A 17,078-nucleotide genomic window follows, 5' to 3' on the forward strand; every position below is an offset into this window, starting at 1 on the left:
TAGCTCACAAGAGCATCCTACTATAAGCTTTGTCGAGTTTCCCGTTATATGGTTCCTGCAAGCATCCCGATTTGTATTGCAGACATACCGCAGCTCTTTGTGAGCGTCCAGTTATATGTTCAGTATTGATCCTGCATGTATTGCAGACATACCACAGCACTTTATGACTGTCCCGATATATGGCTCTTCATGAGCTACCCGTTATGGCTCGCTTGAACTTCCAGATATATGGCTATCCGGAGCTTCCTGATAATAGCTTTTCAGAGTTACTCGTTAAGCTCACATGAGCTTTCTGTTCTAAAATCTTATGAGTTTCCTGTTATAGCCCGGATAAGCTTCTGGTACATGGCTCACATGAGCTTCTTGTTATATGCCTTTAGAGAGTGCTTTCTGATTTTGTGCTCTATTGAGTACCCCCGAATATGAATTGACGGATTTCAGATTCGTACACTTCATGTGTACTACCTTTGTATCCATCAATATTTTAAATGATTCAACGAGCAAAGTTCTGATATGAGATAGCATGAGTTCGAAATTAACTATTATCGTTATATACCTGAAATACATAGAAATGGTATTTATTTTATATATTGAAAAATGACATGGAAAATACATGTATGTGAAACTTGCCTGATAATTATGTATATTCATGATTATGAACTGTTACTAGAATAAATATACACAAAATTCATGAAAATGATGATACATGAACTATTGATATACTGAGTGATTTATGTTTATGAAGAAACTACAAAAGAATGATATGTATCATGACATGTAAATATGTGACTATCTTTGATATGTTGATACAAGGAAATTATTTATGTTGAGACGAGTAATAAACTCAAGTGTGACATGTCGAGAAAATAAGTTTATCAATGTTGAATTTATATGTAATTATGTGCAAGTAACGCTAACCAGTGTTGTTGCTTGATGCTTAGGCAAGTGTCAAGCTATTGGTTGAATGGTAATATGATTATTTATAAGATGCATTGAATTGGTAAGTATTTAAGTGAAAATATGCTAGTGCTCATGAAAAAGTGGTCAGGTTTAAATTAGCAATTTCTTATGAAATGACTTATCATGTGATCAATTTGAAAAAGGCTTTGGTTAAATGCACTAGCTTGTGACCATGGTTGAATGATATGTTTAAAAATTGTGTGCAATACATATGGAATAAGTGTGGAAAGTAAAGAAATGCAAATGAAAATAAAGAAATTTGGAAGAGTTAAAGTTATATAAAATCCTACTAAGCTTGGGATAATATGTATAAGTGATATTGTGGATTTATTCACCTTGTGAATTGATGAATATAGCTTCATGAGTATTGTGGTATCAATACTGGGTTAGTCTTGATACGTATAGATTTCATATTTGAAATGAATTAATATGATTAAAGTTTGTACGAGCTTACTAAGCGTTCGTTGCTTACATTGTTGTATCACACTATCTATCCGTTCTATCGGTACTTTTAAATGTTTTGATTTGGTTATAATGACATGTATAGGTATTTTGGTTAATGTTGGCCTATATGAGTTTTTTAATATTAGCCACTTATTTGGCTTATGTTTTGACACATATTGGTTTGGTGCATATTTGTCTTAAATGTTTGATAGATAAAAGTGCATTTATATAAATGTGTTTTGGGATGCAATGAATTGATCATGAATTGGTACCATGATATGTAAGGTATATATATAACTAAATATGTTAGTATTTGAAATACTTTTGGCATCAAATGGTAAGTTTTGGTGGGTAAGTGACTTGGTTAGAAATAATGCAAATTAGCTTGGTAAACTTTAGGTAAAAATATGCATATAAGTTAGTTATATATATGAATATATTGAAAATATGAATATACCTGTTATAATCTAATATCTGAGGTGCCTAAAAGCATATTGGTTGTAAGTGAAAATATTATACGTTTAAAGCTTGATTTTAACTTGTTTTATATGTATAATTATGGCTTGTAGATATGCAAAAATTTGATTGTAGGTTGACACAAAATTGGGTGAGAAATATGGCTTGTAAAATGGCCTATTTTCGTCCACGTGGGCAGAGACACGAGCGTTTGTCTCAACCGTGTGTGACATACAGCCAGGTGACATGGTGGTGTGTCCCCTGTATCTTTTAATTTGTATAAGTCAGTATGCTTAAATTCTTCACATGACCTAGCACATGGGCGTGTGACTTGACCGTGTGACATTTACACCTTAATGTTACTAGTCAGTATGCTCACACGGCCTAGCACACGGACGTGTGGCTTGGCTGTGTGATCCAAGTCATAAACCCATAAATTTGGATGCGGTCTGAAACACGGGTGTGTCCCTTTATCGTGTGAGCCACATGGCTTGACTACATGGGCGTGTGACCCCTGTAGTGTTGAAAATATTAAATTTTTTTGAAAAATTTTCTAGGTTTTCGATTTATTCCCGATTTATTTTTGATGCGTAATTTGAGCCTCGATGGCTCATATAAGGGACAATATGTATGATTTTGATTGGTTCTTGACATGAATGATATATGACATGAAATGTTTACATTTTTTGTCTGTTTGATTTATAAATTTTGGTAATACTCCGTAATCCTGTTCCAGAGATGGATTCAGGTTAGGGGTGTTACATAACTAAATAATAATACATAGTCAATTGTATGTAGAATCATGCCTAAAAATAACATAATCTTTTTAACAGATTCCAAAAGAATTTTCACAAGTTATAAAGATGTAATCAAGAATTTTCCCTCACAAATGATGACATGAAAATAATACAAAATAGATATCTAGAGTCAATCCAAGTAAATTACCTTAAGGAATTCTAAAATGTAATTACTTTATTTCTAATTCAATAAAAATTTTGTTTTCAGTGCCAGTTTTCAATAGTATGTTCACATGCCAAGTTATTCGCATACTGTTATTAAGCTCCCTGTTTCCCCTCTGAAATAGAACATCACAAATTTGTAAATTGTACCTTAGAAAGCAAATCCAAATTTCATTTCCAGTGCCAGGATAATCCTCCTTCTTTTACTCGTCTACAATAAAATGTGCCTAATGGGATCTTGGAAGCACATGAACTGTAGTTGTAACAAGCTAAAACAAAATTCAATAATAATTTTTATCAACATCTTAGTGACATATGTTAAAAAGTCTTGCTTTTTCTATCTTCTAACACAAATGTATTTAGATATAAGATCACTTTTGAAGTGGGCAACATATGCAGTTAATGAGCATGGAGCAAAAGAAACTATATGTCATTGAAAGCATTAAAAAGGAACTATATTGAATCACCAACCATGCTCTCCACTAATCTCCATATTGGTTATCTGAACTAAAGAACTAGGACAACTGTATTAGCTCTATAAAAGGGACAGATCCACTAAAATATCTAAGGTGGAAATTCTCATTGGAAGATATAAAGATAGAGCAGAACTGGTAGTATTTATAGATGAAATTTAAATGAAATTAAAGACAAAATGCAAATGAATAAATGAGCAGTTGATGAACATATCAAGAATATTTTTTTGACAGTTTAGAGTTTAGACATAATCGAGTTTGAAAGTAGAGCATGAAAGAGTTCAGACAAAACATATACATGATATCAGAAAAACTAAAATGGATGTTATATTCGACAAGAAACTAAAATGGATGTTTTATTCGACAAGAACTAGGAATCTTACCTTTGAAAACATGATGAAATGACTTAGGTCACAACCCAAGATTGATCAAATCTCTCCTCACTAACTTGTTCGATCGGAAATGATAACCAAAAATGAAGAAAACCAACAAAAGATAGCCACTCCAAACCAAAGGGCTTAATGTAGCCACTTTTCTCTCACCTAAATTTAACCAATTACTTTCACCTGGTGTGAAAGACCTCTCTATTATCCCTTTTTCAGCCCCATCTTAGTTGTTTCTTTTATGGTTCAAAGAAGAGCTCTCCAATGATTCTGTGATTGTTGCCATGTCTGGTGCTCTCATTGATAACCCAATTTAATGAAACAATCATCAATTCAAACAACTACATAAAAAAAAGAAATTAGGGGCATGAGAGCCTAAAAGGTGATTAGAAATAGAAAATCATAAAACTGCAGTCGGTGCATGTCTCCTCTGCCAATGCTACTCGCTTCCTCTCAATATCTCCTGTCACCATTGAGTATGGCTGCTTCTCATCTACTACCATTGGACTAAAGATGGAGAAACCAAAAAGTTTTCCTGCATTAGAGAAGATGGTGATAGGAACCTCAGCATCTCAACGAACGACGAACTCTTTGGTGGGTTTGATCCATGGTCACCACACCAATTATTGATGCATTGGATCAACAGAAGTCAAGATGGTGGTCAAGAATTTGAGGGGATGGTGTTCTGGATCAAGGACCGCAGAGAGGAAGAAAAAAAAGAAGCCCCCTAGTCTCGTGCCTTAAAATTTTATTATATAGGTTGAGTAATTGGGTTGGATTTCGGGTCGAATCCCGAGTCAGTTTTTTTATTATTATATAACAATACTCAGTCCCTAAAGCAGTTTGCACTGCTTCTGGCACTGCTTGAATTTTCTTGCAAATATCATTTAAGAACTTTCAATTTGTATCAGAGCCTCCTTCTTAACACATCTAGTGGATTTTTTGATATTGATATTTTTTTGTAATAGAAGGTTCACCAGTGACACGACCTTTATGCTCAATGGTGCTGATTACGCCTATTGGAAGGGGAGAATGATTGCTTTTATCAAGTCATCTAATGACAAAGCTTGAAGATTAGTTATAAATAGATATGAGCCTCCAATCATTGAAGTTGATGGATTCAAGATGCCAAATTCAGAATTGATTTAGAAGACTGAATAAAGGGAAGCTTGCCAATCCTAACTTTAACGCTCTCTATGTAATTTTCTATGGAATAGATCCTTAAGGTTCAAGAGAATATCTAAATCTATAGTTTCTAAGAAAGCCTGTGATATTCTTGAAACAACTCATAAAGGCATGAATATGGTGAAGCAATCCAAGTTGCAAATGCTCACAACCAATGTAACCTCCCCAACCTAGCCAATATGTTAGACCCGAATTTGTGAGATTACATCGGCCACTAAAATGGCCTTGTAGTGATTGAGATTTATAAAATAGTTAATTTAAAATATTTATTTTGGAAGAAAACTTAGCCTATTTTTAGAAAAAATCATGAGTTATCAAAATAAATTTAATTTAAATTTTCTATGTAATGGTGATTACTTTTAAGAAAATTTAATTAATTTTCGATTTATTTATTACCCAAAATTTATCTACAATCTAGCAATGAGAAAAGTGATATTTATTTGTTTTAAATAAAACCCGGAATTCATGCATAACTCATTAATGATCATAACTTGTTATCCTAAAAATTAAATGTCATACAACATAAAAACTCAAATCCTAAGTCCCATGCCACAAGTCGAAATAAAATAATACATCTCTGAATAAAAATATCAAGTAATAATATTAAAATAATTTAATGAAAATAAAGTACTCTAAGCCGAGAACTTTCGAACGTCGCTTTCACATCCTAACCTAGTGGGTTATCTGTAAGGATGAAAATTTGAGGGAGAGTAAGCTTTGACGCTCAGTGTGAGTTCATTCATAAGCAAATCAATGCAAACAGTCGGTGGGACACATTTAAATAATATTAGATAAAATAATCACAATCAAACAGCAGTTTAGACTAATGATTTTTTAGTTTAACCATCATTAATATCACATAACTCACATCAATAATTTCAGAATAAAAATTTTTCCAAATTGCCCACAATATATATACATATGACATAACAGAAAATTCCAGATTTGTATGCACATGATTTTATAGATGCCATACAGTTTCGGTCTTAACAAATTGATTCTACCCCACCACTACACACCACAATAAGAGTTCCCCTAAACTCCATCCTCCAACACACCTGGATGTGGATAAACCACTACCAGTTTGTAGATAATAACTGCCATTGGCTATGGACACACAACAAATCCCCGCAGATGGAATTTGCGTTTGGCTATGGGTTCATAGCAAAAAGTCCTGCAGATGAAACTTGCTTTTGGCTATGGTATACACAACAAATAACCCTTAAAAGAAATATGTCTCTAGTTGTGGATACACAGCAAGTAACAGCAGATGGAATTTGCATCTGGTTGTGAATGCACAACAAAACAAATAAATGCAGATTAACTGTCAAAATTTCCTCCGTTCATAACGCCCCACCCCATACAATGCAATATGGCATGCTTGGCATATCAATACAGTAGGTTTTAATATGTTTTTTTAGCAAAACAATATAGTATCATACAGTATGCCCATAACGGTTCAATTCAGTAGCAATTAAAATACTTGTGACAAATTAATTCAGTAGCTAAAATCATAATTTTTGAGTGTTCGATTTAACAGTGACATAAGACATACCATACATACGATCACTACTCTGAAAAAATAGACATATAAATATATTGTTCTCAATTCATGCATATATATATAGATGCCATACTAAATTAGCCCATCAATTCATGGTTTTTAACATAATTCATATCATCGGGGCTCAATTGAATAATTAAATCACTAAAAATAGTTTAGAAATCATTCAAGGACTAAACTGAACAAAATATAAAATTTTGGGTCAAAACTATAAAATTTGAGAAACAAGGGACACAAGACCGTGTGACTGAATCTTGCGGGAAGCCCTGGATTGTGTGAAAGGGGTATTCAACAATGTGGTTTGACCGTGTAGGGGGTCTTATGTCATGTAAGAATCGAATATCCTAGGGTTTCAGGGGGAAAATGATCGTGGAAGGGGATCGTATAGACTACATGGATGGCCTACATGCCCATGTGGCCCTATTCCAAGGCACGATTTACCTGTATTCGGTTGGAAAAGAACACACACCTACAATTAGATAAAGAAGATAAAAAGAGGCAAATTGAAATTCTAATTAGAAAAAGAAGATAAGAAGATGGTAGAATTCTAATTCTATTAGAATTTTAAGCAAGGTTAAGATATGATTTCTAATTAGAAAAGAATTGGGTTAATTCCTAGGGTTTGTAAACCCTAGGGGCGTCATCTATAATTTTCTCAAGATTTTGCCTAAATTTAAAATAAAATTAAAGGGGCTAATGCCTTAACCATTGGGTTATTACCCATTTCTTATTTATTTTTTACGCTTAATCATATTGATATGTTTTTACCTCAAATAATATTTGTTTTAGTGTGGATTTTATCCTAAGTTTCTGAAAATTTAAAGGAAAAGAAATGAAAGAAGTGGGGTTTGAACCTAGGCTTTCTATGATGGAGGCATTAATGCCTAACCAGTTAATCTATGTTTTATTTCTTACTTATTGTAGTCACTTAATTGTATATATTTATTTTGAGCTCAACTTAAATACTCTTTATTAGCGTACACATTTACTCAATTTTTCCTTTTTTCTTTAATTTTATAGTTTTTAACATATTCCTATTTTAGTTTATATACAATAATTAATACTCATAGTCAAGTCTCATTATTGATATTTTAATTCATTTTACCCATTTTCCAATTAGGTCCTAACTCAATTAAAACACACTATTTTCAAATTAAACCTCATAATCAAGTTTCATTTAGATTAACAAAATACAACTTGATTATATTATTTTAATTCTTTAATTAATTATTTAAAGCAAAGTTTAAGGACTAAATTAAAATTTTAGTAAAAATTTTAGTAAAACCTTTTGTAAAATTGAGAGTAAAATTATGGAATTATCCAAATAAGACTTAGTTATGCAAATTTTCAAGTCATTTCTTAAGGACTCCAATTGCATAGTATAAAACTCAATTGCAAATATAACAAAACATGCCCAACCTACATGTGACACACATACTATTTCGTGTTTTCATGACAATTTTCCTATTCTAACATATCATAGATCATACAAATCATGCTTAGTTACACTAAAACATACATTAGCCCAATTTAACAATAATGCATATTCAGATTTAAATCCAATCAATCAATCAACCATAAACCCAATTCTTCTAACCCTATTTTTGGGGTGTGACAACCAAATTTGAAACCTTAAGGATACATAAGAATGAGACAATTTTTGAGTTTTATGTCAAACTTTATGATTTAACCAATCAGATCTTCACCCTTGAAGATGAGTATTTTAATTCGAAGCTTACGAGGAAGGTTCTTTATTCATTTCCTGAAAGATTCAACATCAAAGTTACAACTATCAAGGAAGCCAAAAACATTGATACTATGTGTATTGATGAGTTGATTAGATCTATTCAAAACTTTGAGATAAATTTGGATGAAACAAAAAGAAACAAGGGTAAAGGAGAAAAGGGTATTACATTATAAGTGAATATATCAATGCCTACTGATTATAGCACTGCTATAGAAGAGCTGGAGGAATAGATAGCTTTGTCAACTTAAAACTTCAACATGGCTTTCAAAAGTCCATCTAGAAGTCAGAGGTTTGAAAAGTTCAAGAATTCTCAACAAGGAAGATATAAAGGAGTTTTCATCAATGAAGAAGTTGTTTAAGTTAAGCAGAAAGGAATCCAGTTCCATGAATGCCATGGTTTTGGCACGTCTAGGCAAAGTGTGCAAACACCGTGAAAAAGAACAAGATGTCATTCTGAGTCACTTGGAGTGATTAGAACTCCACTAATTGTTCAAAGTTTGATAAAGAATACCTAAGAAACTATATCGCTTTTACTTTCGAGATGAACATGACTGGGTCTTAGAGTGACACTATTGAAGCCTCTAAAGAAGAATCAAATGTTAAGTTCTTAAGGACTTATAAGACTATGCGTGTCAAGTGGCAAATGGTATGTAATGTAGAATCTATATTGGTGGTTGAAAATAATGGATTGATTAAGAAAATCTAAAGCTAACAAGAGGAAGAAAAGGAGTCTCAACTTACTATTGAAATAGAAAATCTTGAGAAAACTCAAAAAGAGCTTGAGTCAACGAAGCAAATGCTTCAAAAGTTCAATGTTAGCAGTGGAAAACTTGATGAAATTCTAGCTGCAAGAAGATAAAGCCCTTGAAAAGAAAGATTGGAGTATGTAGAAGAAAAAGGTAAAGTTGTTGCTAAAGGTCCCGCTATCTTTGTCAAAGTTGCAAATGATTATGACGGTGAAATGTCAAAACAATCCACTATGATCAAGGTTAATTAATAGGTGTATATCAAATACAATATTATTTTTTATTATTGTATAGCACTATGTCACATTTGAATTAGGTGCTTCATGATTTAAGATGGAATGTAACACCCTATACCTAACCCAGTAGACGGGTCCAGATATAAAGTGTCACCTCAACTCTAAAACAAAAAAAACAAACAAATTTCAACTAAATTATAAAACTAACATAATAAAAACTCAACCAATTATGCTTTCATAATCACATATAACTTAGTTCGCATATCATTAGAAACAACTTAACATATTTGACTGATTAATTCGCCAAACTGAAACGTTACAGTTATAAATTCTTAACTTAAGTTATTAACATGCAAACTTATGAAAAGATTAACAATAATGGTTTTGCTACATTTATATGATTACTCATCAAGGAATTGAATATATTAAGTTCATAAATAGTTATATAAATTTACACCTTGAGGGTCGACCTCTAGGTTGCCCCACTATATGCATGTCACGGATAAGAACTCAAGTTCGCTCAAGCTTAAATGAGTTCGGGCTTGATCCCTTTTTAGCTCCTTATAAAGATCATCATAATTGGAAAACATAACAAAAACTAAGCAAGTTTAAATGAACTTAGTGAGTAGTAATATAACGCACCACTTATAATTTATAAAATAGAACTCAATGGGTCTGATCTCCTATTTGATGTTGGTTGCATAAGTAGTGTAACAACTTGTTTTCAGTGAAATTAGAATAGTGGCTTCGGGACCACAAATCCGAGTCAGAAAGAAAAATTATTTTAAATTTTTTGCATGGTCTGCATTATGATAGGAATAACGTATGAAAATTTCGTTAGGAAAAATTTTACCGATTTCATATTTAATTGATAAAAGGACCAAATCGCATAAAATGCAAAAGTTGTGTTCTAGTAGCTATAGGTAGCAAATAGCTATGGAATTCAAAATTTGAGGTCCTTATATGGAAATTAGACCATTAAATGGAGTTAGTAGATATTTATGATGATTCATCCATGGAAATTTAGGGAAAGAAAAGGACTAAATTGGAAATATGAATTAATAAAAGATGATATTTTAATTAATTAGAAAATATCATCATTTTATATCATCTTCCCCAAATATTTCTATGGAAACCATAGCTAAGAGAGAGAAATTCAAGCAAGCTTAATTGGTTCCAGAATGATCAAATTAGGAGTTAGATCGAGGAAAAGAAAAAGTGTCGGATTAGTAGATTTTCATACACGAGCAAGTGTTGAGGTAAGTTCGTGTAACTAAATTATGTCTACTTTCATTTTTGAATTGAATATTATATGTGAATTATGAATTTGTTATGTTTATAAAAATATTTATATCTGACATGCCTGAAAAATGTTAAGTCTCATTTGAATAAATGAAATTAAATGGATACAAGTTTCCCGATTGGTTGTGATCTAGCATATGTTGTAAACACCCCATAGCTCAAAAGAGCATCCTGTTATTAGCCCTCTCGAGCTTTCCGTATATGGTTCTTGCAAGCTTCCTGTTATAGCTCTTCGGAGCATCCTGATAGGTTGTGATCCTACATGTGTTGTGGACACACCTTAGCTCTTATGAGCATCCCGATATATGGCTCTTCATGAGCTTCCCGATTAAAGGCTCTTTGTGAGCGTCCTGATATGGCTCGCTTGAAATTCCCGATATATGGCTATCCGGAGCTCCTGATTAAAGGTTCTTTGTAAGCTTCCTGATTAAAAGTTTTTATGAACTTCCTGATTTTGACTCTTATGAGCTTCCTGTTATAGCCCAGTTAAGCTTCCCATTACATGGCTCACATTAGCTTCTCGTTATATGGCTCGAGAGAGTGCTTCCTATTTAAGTGTTGTCATGAACACTCCTGAATATGAATTGACGGATGATAGATTCGTACACTTTGTGTGTACTACCTGATGTCCATTGATATTTCATAAGGTTCAATAGGCAAAGTTTCGATACAAGTTAAGATAAGGTTTGAATAAATCAATAATTGTATCTACCTAAAAAAACATGGAAATGTTTATACGATGAGCTCACCTTTATTACTTGAAAAGTACTTAGAATTCATGACTAACTTGCTTGATTGAGTGTATGTGTTTAGGCAATTGGCTAATTTACTTTGGATGTTTGTTATTTGTATGATTACTTTAAATGAACATGATTGGTAAGTTAAATCCCTGTTATATGAACTTACTAAGCATTAAAGGCTTACTTGGCTTTCTTTTCTCTGTTTTATAGTGCTCGAAAGCTCATAAAGGTTGGGAATCGGTCGGAGCATCATTACACTATGTCAATATAAGTATATTTGGAATGGTATATTAGGTATAATGGCTAGTGATGAAAGGTATATTCAGCTCACTTTGGAATAATTAGAAAACTACTATTGGTATAATGGCAAGTATAGGCTATGTTAAGCCAAATGATGAAAAGTTTTGGTTGTAATTAGCCATCAGAATGGCTAGTAATGATGTGTTTGATGTTTATATGCATGAGGTTATACTATGTCAATATAAGGATATTTAAATAAGTAATTGATCAAAAAGGGTAAAATGGATACTTGAATAAATGTGATAACATGTCATACAAAAAGCTTGATTAATGTCTTGAATTGGTTGGTGAATGTGCTTAAATGTTGTTGTAGGTGGAAGACAAAATGGGTGGGAAAAATGGCCTTGAAAATAGCCCATTTTCGTCCACATGGGCAGAGACACGAGCGCGCGTCTCAGCCATGTGTAACACACGGCCATGCATACGGGCGTGTGGTTTTACCGTGTATCCCCTACACCTAATTTTCAAAAATTAAATTGTCCTCACGGCCTAGCACACGAGCGTGTGGGTGGCCGTGTGACCCAAGTCAAAGAGTTACACAGGTATGAACACGGGCTGGGACATGGCCGTGTCCATCACATCGAATGCTCACACGGCCTAAGACATGGGTGTGTCACTTGGCCGTGTGAGCCACACGGCCTGGTCACACAGGTGTGTGTCCCCTGCACCTAAGAAAAATTTTGAAATTTGGTGAAAAATTCTCTGAGTTCTCGATTTGGTCCCAACTTGTTTCTATTGCATAAGTTGGCCCTCGAGGGTCCATTTAAGGGACAATATGATTGATTATGTATGATGTCGGATATGAATAGTAAATGATACAATTTAATTATGTTTAATCTGTAAACTCCGTAATGCTCCATAACCCTATTTCGACGACGGATATGGGCTAAGGGTGTTACAAGTATAGTTCACACATTCCTCCTGGCGTACTTTTGTCCTCCCTTACATTGGCTCATTTTGAAAATTTTTACACTTTCGACATTCGTACAATCCTCTATTTCAATTGTCGTGCTATAGCCTACAATGCGAAATGGTTTTGCTTACCCACTTGCTCCGGTTTCATACAAGATGAATCATTACATCTTTTACCAGTAAAACATATGCGTATTCTTTTAGAAATTGTTATCATTGCAGATTAACATACGGTAGATTAATTCCAAAAATCTCATGCATGGAGATTCACACTTGAAGAATTTCTTTTACATATGGAGTTACACTTAAAGTCTTATATACACGGATTTGAGCTTGGCTAACACATACCTGCAAACATTACTTACGAACCTTTATAAACATAATCATTATCGTAGATTCATACATACGGGTTCTTACTTTTGAACTCCATCTTAAATAATAGTTGTTGCCAAACTCTTTTTTGGCGAATAGTCACTACGGATTCTCGACTTAAAGATAGTCCTTGGCGGACTCTTACGTGAAAAATATCCTTGCGATTTTGGTTTGATATAACTAGTTCATACAAACTCTCGTAGCTTAAACTTAAGAATAAGCCCATGCAGTCTCTTTCTTGGATAATAGTCAATGTTGATTGTTATGAAGGATGGTTTTATTGATATCTTAATGTTGATATCTATCATTCGTAATAACATCCCTCCATACTCCATATATCATTCATATTTATGACTGACATATAATAAGCATTCAACTGATCATACTGATAATAACACAATACAGATCATGCCAAACATATAACCTATTGTATCTTTTCAATGGTAACTTCTTTAATATTTATTTTACCAGTGAAAGTTTATCAAAAACAAATAAGTAAAACATACAATCAAACATGCATCTATAAATCATTACTTTGCATACTTCAACCAACAACAAACAACCCACAATAGTTCAACTTATCATTAACAAAACATGAAGTTAAACACAACACAATAGCACAATACTCATATATATATACTAACCATAGAGAGTTTGAGTTTAGAAACTCACCAGCAAAATACCTAAAAGCTAGTACTGATTACACCTGCTTAGACTTTCGTATCACCTGAGCCTCCTCCTTCTCAGTTTAGTAAATCCTCAACCACTTAAGTTGATACATTATTTTCTCCCCAAAATAATGTATATAGACTAACCACAATAGCACAATACTCATATATATATACTAACCATAAAGAGTTTGAGTTTAGAAACTCACCAGCAAAATACCTAAAAGCTAGTACTGATTACACCTGCTTAGACTTTCGTATCACCTGAGCCTCCTCCTTCTCAGTTTAGTAAATCCTCAATCACTTAAGCTGATACATTATTTTCTCCCCTTATGCAGATCACTTCATAACTTTTCTCTATTACAGAACAAACCAGAGAAGAAGATGGAAGAAAGAAAATGAATACCAAAATGAAAGAATCCTCCCATATATAATCTTTCCACTACCATTTCCCTTAATCCCAAGTTGGTTAGTACTATTAATACCCTTAATCATAATGTTTCCCACTAAAAGAAAACTCTTGGTTCAAATGTAACGAAACTAAACTTGAATTTCTAACTATTTTCTAATCAGTCCGCAAGATTCTCATAATCATAGTAGAGCCTGCATAACAGAAAATTTATCTAATCTAATACTTAAAATTTTCGTTATACCAAACCTTTAACATTACCGGGTGTGATATGGAAGTAGGCAATGCTAGCATCAGTGTCCACTGGTTCCAGATCTACACCGAATAAGAAGCAAAATCTTGTTTGGAGAAACAAGGATATTTTTTTTTTACTTTTTGCTCATCTAACCTTGAATACTACTATAGATCATGTTTGGTATTTTGACAGTGGGTGTTCTTACTACATGATTGGTAATGCTAATTGTTTATCTTATTTTGATGAAAAATGTAACACCCCTAACCCGTGTCCATCACCAGATTGGAGTTACAAGGCATTACCGAACATATCACAGTTCATACAGATATTCATTACATTTCTCAACTCAAAATTTTATCATATCAAAGCTCAAAACTTAATCAAATATCAAATTTTTAAAAATAACCATAACATTCAAAAGCATTGCATAGTTAAAACATAATTCGACATCTATCTAAACATATCATATAAAGAACATATAACCAAACTACTATTCCCTTAGTCGTATATTTAATTTATTATTATAAATATATATAAACTCTTGCACATATACAATTTAAACTTCAAACAAACCAAACTTTACTATTAAAACTTTCATTTATTCATTTATACGGCATTGGTAATATAAAACATAACCAAACATACTTTATTTACTATAATATCATGCATATTTTCTAATGTCTAAACCATATCTACACATAATTACCGAATCAATATTAACTTATTCCATTAATTGACCACACGGTATACTAGTTATACATACACATATAATCTTTTAAAAAGTATCATTTCAATGACCAATTATATTTCTTTTCTTGACACAAGTTCTTATGTAAATAATCATATTGATTTGAACCATTTGAGCACAAATTACACTAAAATGACACTAAATTCGCATTCTTTAAATCCATTCACATAACAAATACAATCAATTCCAAATTTAACAACCGCACCTATTCAACTAATCATTCAAGCATAACATTTATGAATACATTACTAATACAAACCCATTTAATATAACCTATACACATTCAGACTTATAAACATCCAATCCATACACATTTGGACATATAAATAACTTCTAACCTTTAAATACATAGCTCATTTTATAAGACCTAACTAAGCTCATTTAAATACTAAATCCATATATATCATCAAAACATTTACCACAATATTATCTAACATAACAATCATATACCGCATATTTAAGCCATGGTCAAATGATAAAACCAAACACATTAACCATTTAAACAAGAAATCATATAACCGAACCTAAACAAAGTAATCAAGCCATTTTTGCATGGCTTTATATATATACATGCCCAAAAATCAAACATTTCAACTATGTTATACATGCCATATGCCCAAAATCAACTTAGTAAAATACTGAAAGAAACAGTCGATAGTGTGATAGGCTTTGTTTACGATCTCCGAGTAACGTGACTCCAAAATCTATAAAACATATGTAAACAAAAGCACACACACAATAAGCTATTTAAGCTTAGAAAGTCTTAAGCAAAAACATATATAACAACAATTACATATTAACATTTTGTTAACAAGGCCGAATTTGCATAATATCAAATACAAATTATCATTTACTAATAGATCACATTTTAACCTCACATACATATACCATATGGCCGAATATAGTCAATCATATACATATATATATTCACATTTATTATTACAAACATATCAATAGGCCAAATCACTTATAGGTTCAAATATGCTAACACAAAATCCATATTCACAGAACTTTATATCATTTAACTAGCACATACCTGACCTTTAATTTGATTTCACATTCAGTCTTTTACTTCACATTGCTCGTTGAACCATTCAGAATTAAAAAGGATACGCGGATAGTCAGAAAGCTCATACAATGCCAACGTCCCAGACGTGGTCTTACACGTAATTACATATCGATGCCACTGTCCCAGACAGGGTCTTACACATAAATCACAAATCGATGCCAACGTCCCAGACATGGTCTTACACGATAACACACAATGGAATCCTATGTCATGACATATGTATCCTAACTATTCCTAAGGTTCTTACGGGACTTTCAGACATCGTATCTCGATCGAATCGAACTCGAAAACATTGCTTCCAAGCATAAAGTAATTCGGCCAACACTTATATAATGAAGAATTAAATTCAACCTATATATAATTCACATATAATCAAATTTAACAACATTTAAAATGCTTATAAACTAACCTCAGATTTCGACGGACAGAAATAAATGACTATCCGATTATTTTTGTTTTTTCCCGATCCAAATCCGTTTTCTTTGGTTCTTGATCTAAATATATTCAAATTAAACTCATTTAAGCATAATTTTATTCATTTTAGTCTAAAAACACATAAATGGGCAAATTACCATTTTTCCCCTGACATTTTACACTTTTTACAATTTAGTCCCTATTGCATAAAACACAAAATATGCAAAATTTAACTACACTATAGCTTGACCGAATCTTACCCATATTCATCTAAGTCCACACATTTTATTTATTTCACATTTTAGTCCCTAAAATATTATTTTGTAATTTAGCCCTAATTACTCAATTTCATCAAAAATTCCAATACAAAACATATTAATCTAAAACATTTCTTTCATTATTCATCATCAAACATCACAAAACACAAATATTCATCAATGGAATAACTCAAAATATTCATCAAAATAAAAATTCAAGCATGGGTCTTGTAGTACTCAAAGCAACGATTACAAAAACGAAAAAATTATCAAAAACCAAAATAAAAACTAACCTTAATCAAGCTAGATAAGTGTTGAAACCCTAAATGCCATGGATGTTTTGTTTCTTTGCAACATTCGGCCAACTAAAGATGATATTAGCTTGTTTTAAGTTTTGTTTTATTATAATATACATTATTTATTCATTTACTTATTTAAACTTTTATTTAATAGACAAAACTTATACATCTATTAAGGTTACATTAGTCCTTTGCCGCCC

Source organism: Gossypium raimondii, chromosome 1 (assembly GCF_025698545.1).
Source record: "Gossypium raimondii isolate GPD5lz chromosome 1, ASM2569854v1, whole genome shotgun sequence".
Taxonomy (NCBI): domain Eukaryota; kingdom Viridiplantae; phylum Streptophyta; class Magnoliopsida; order Malvales; family Malvaceae; genus Gossypium; species Gossypium raimondii.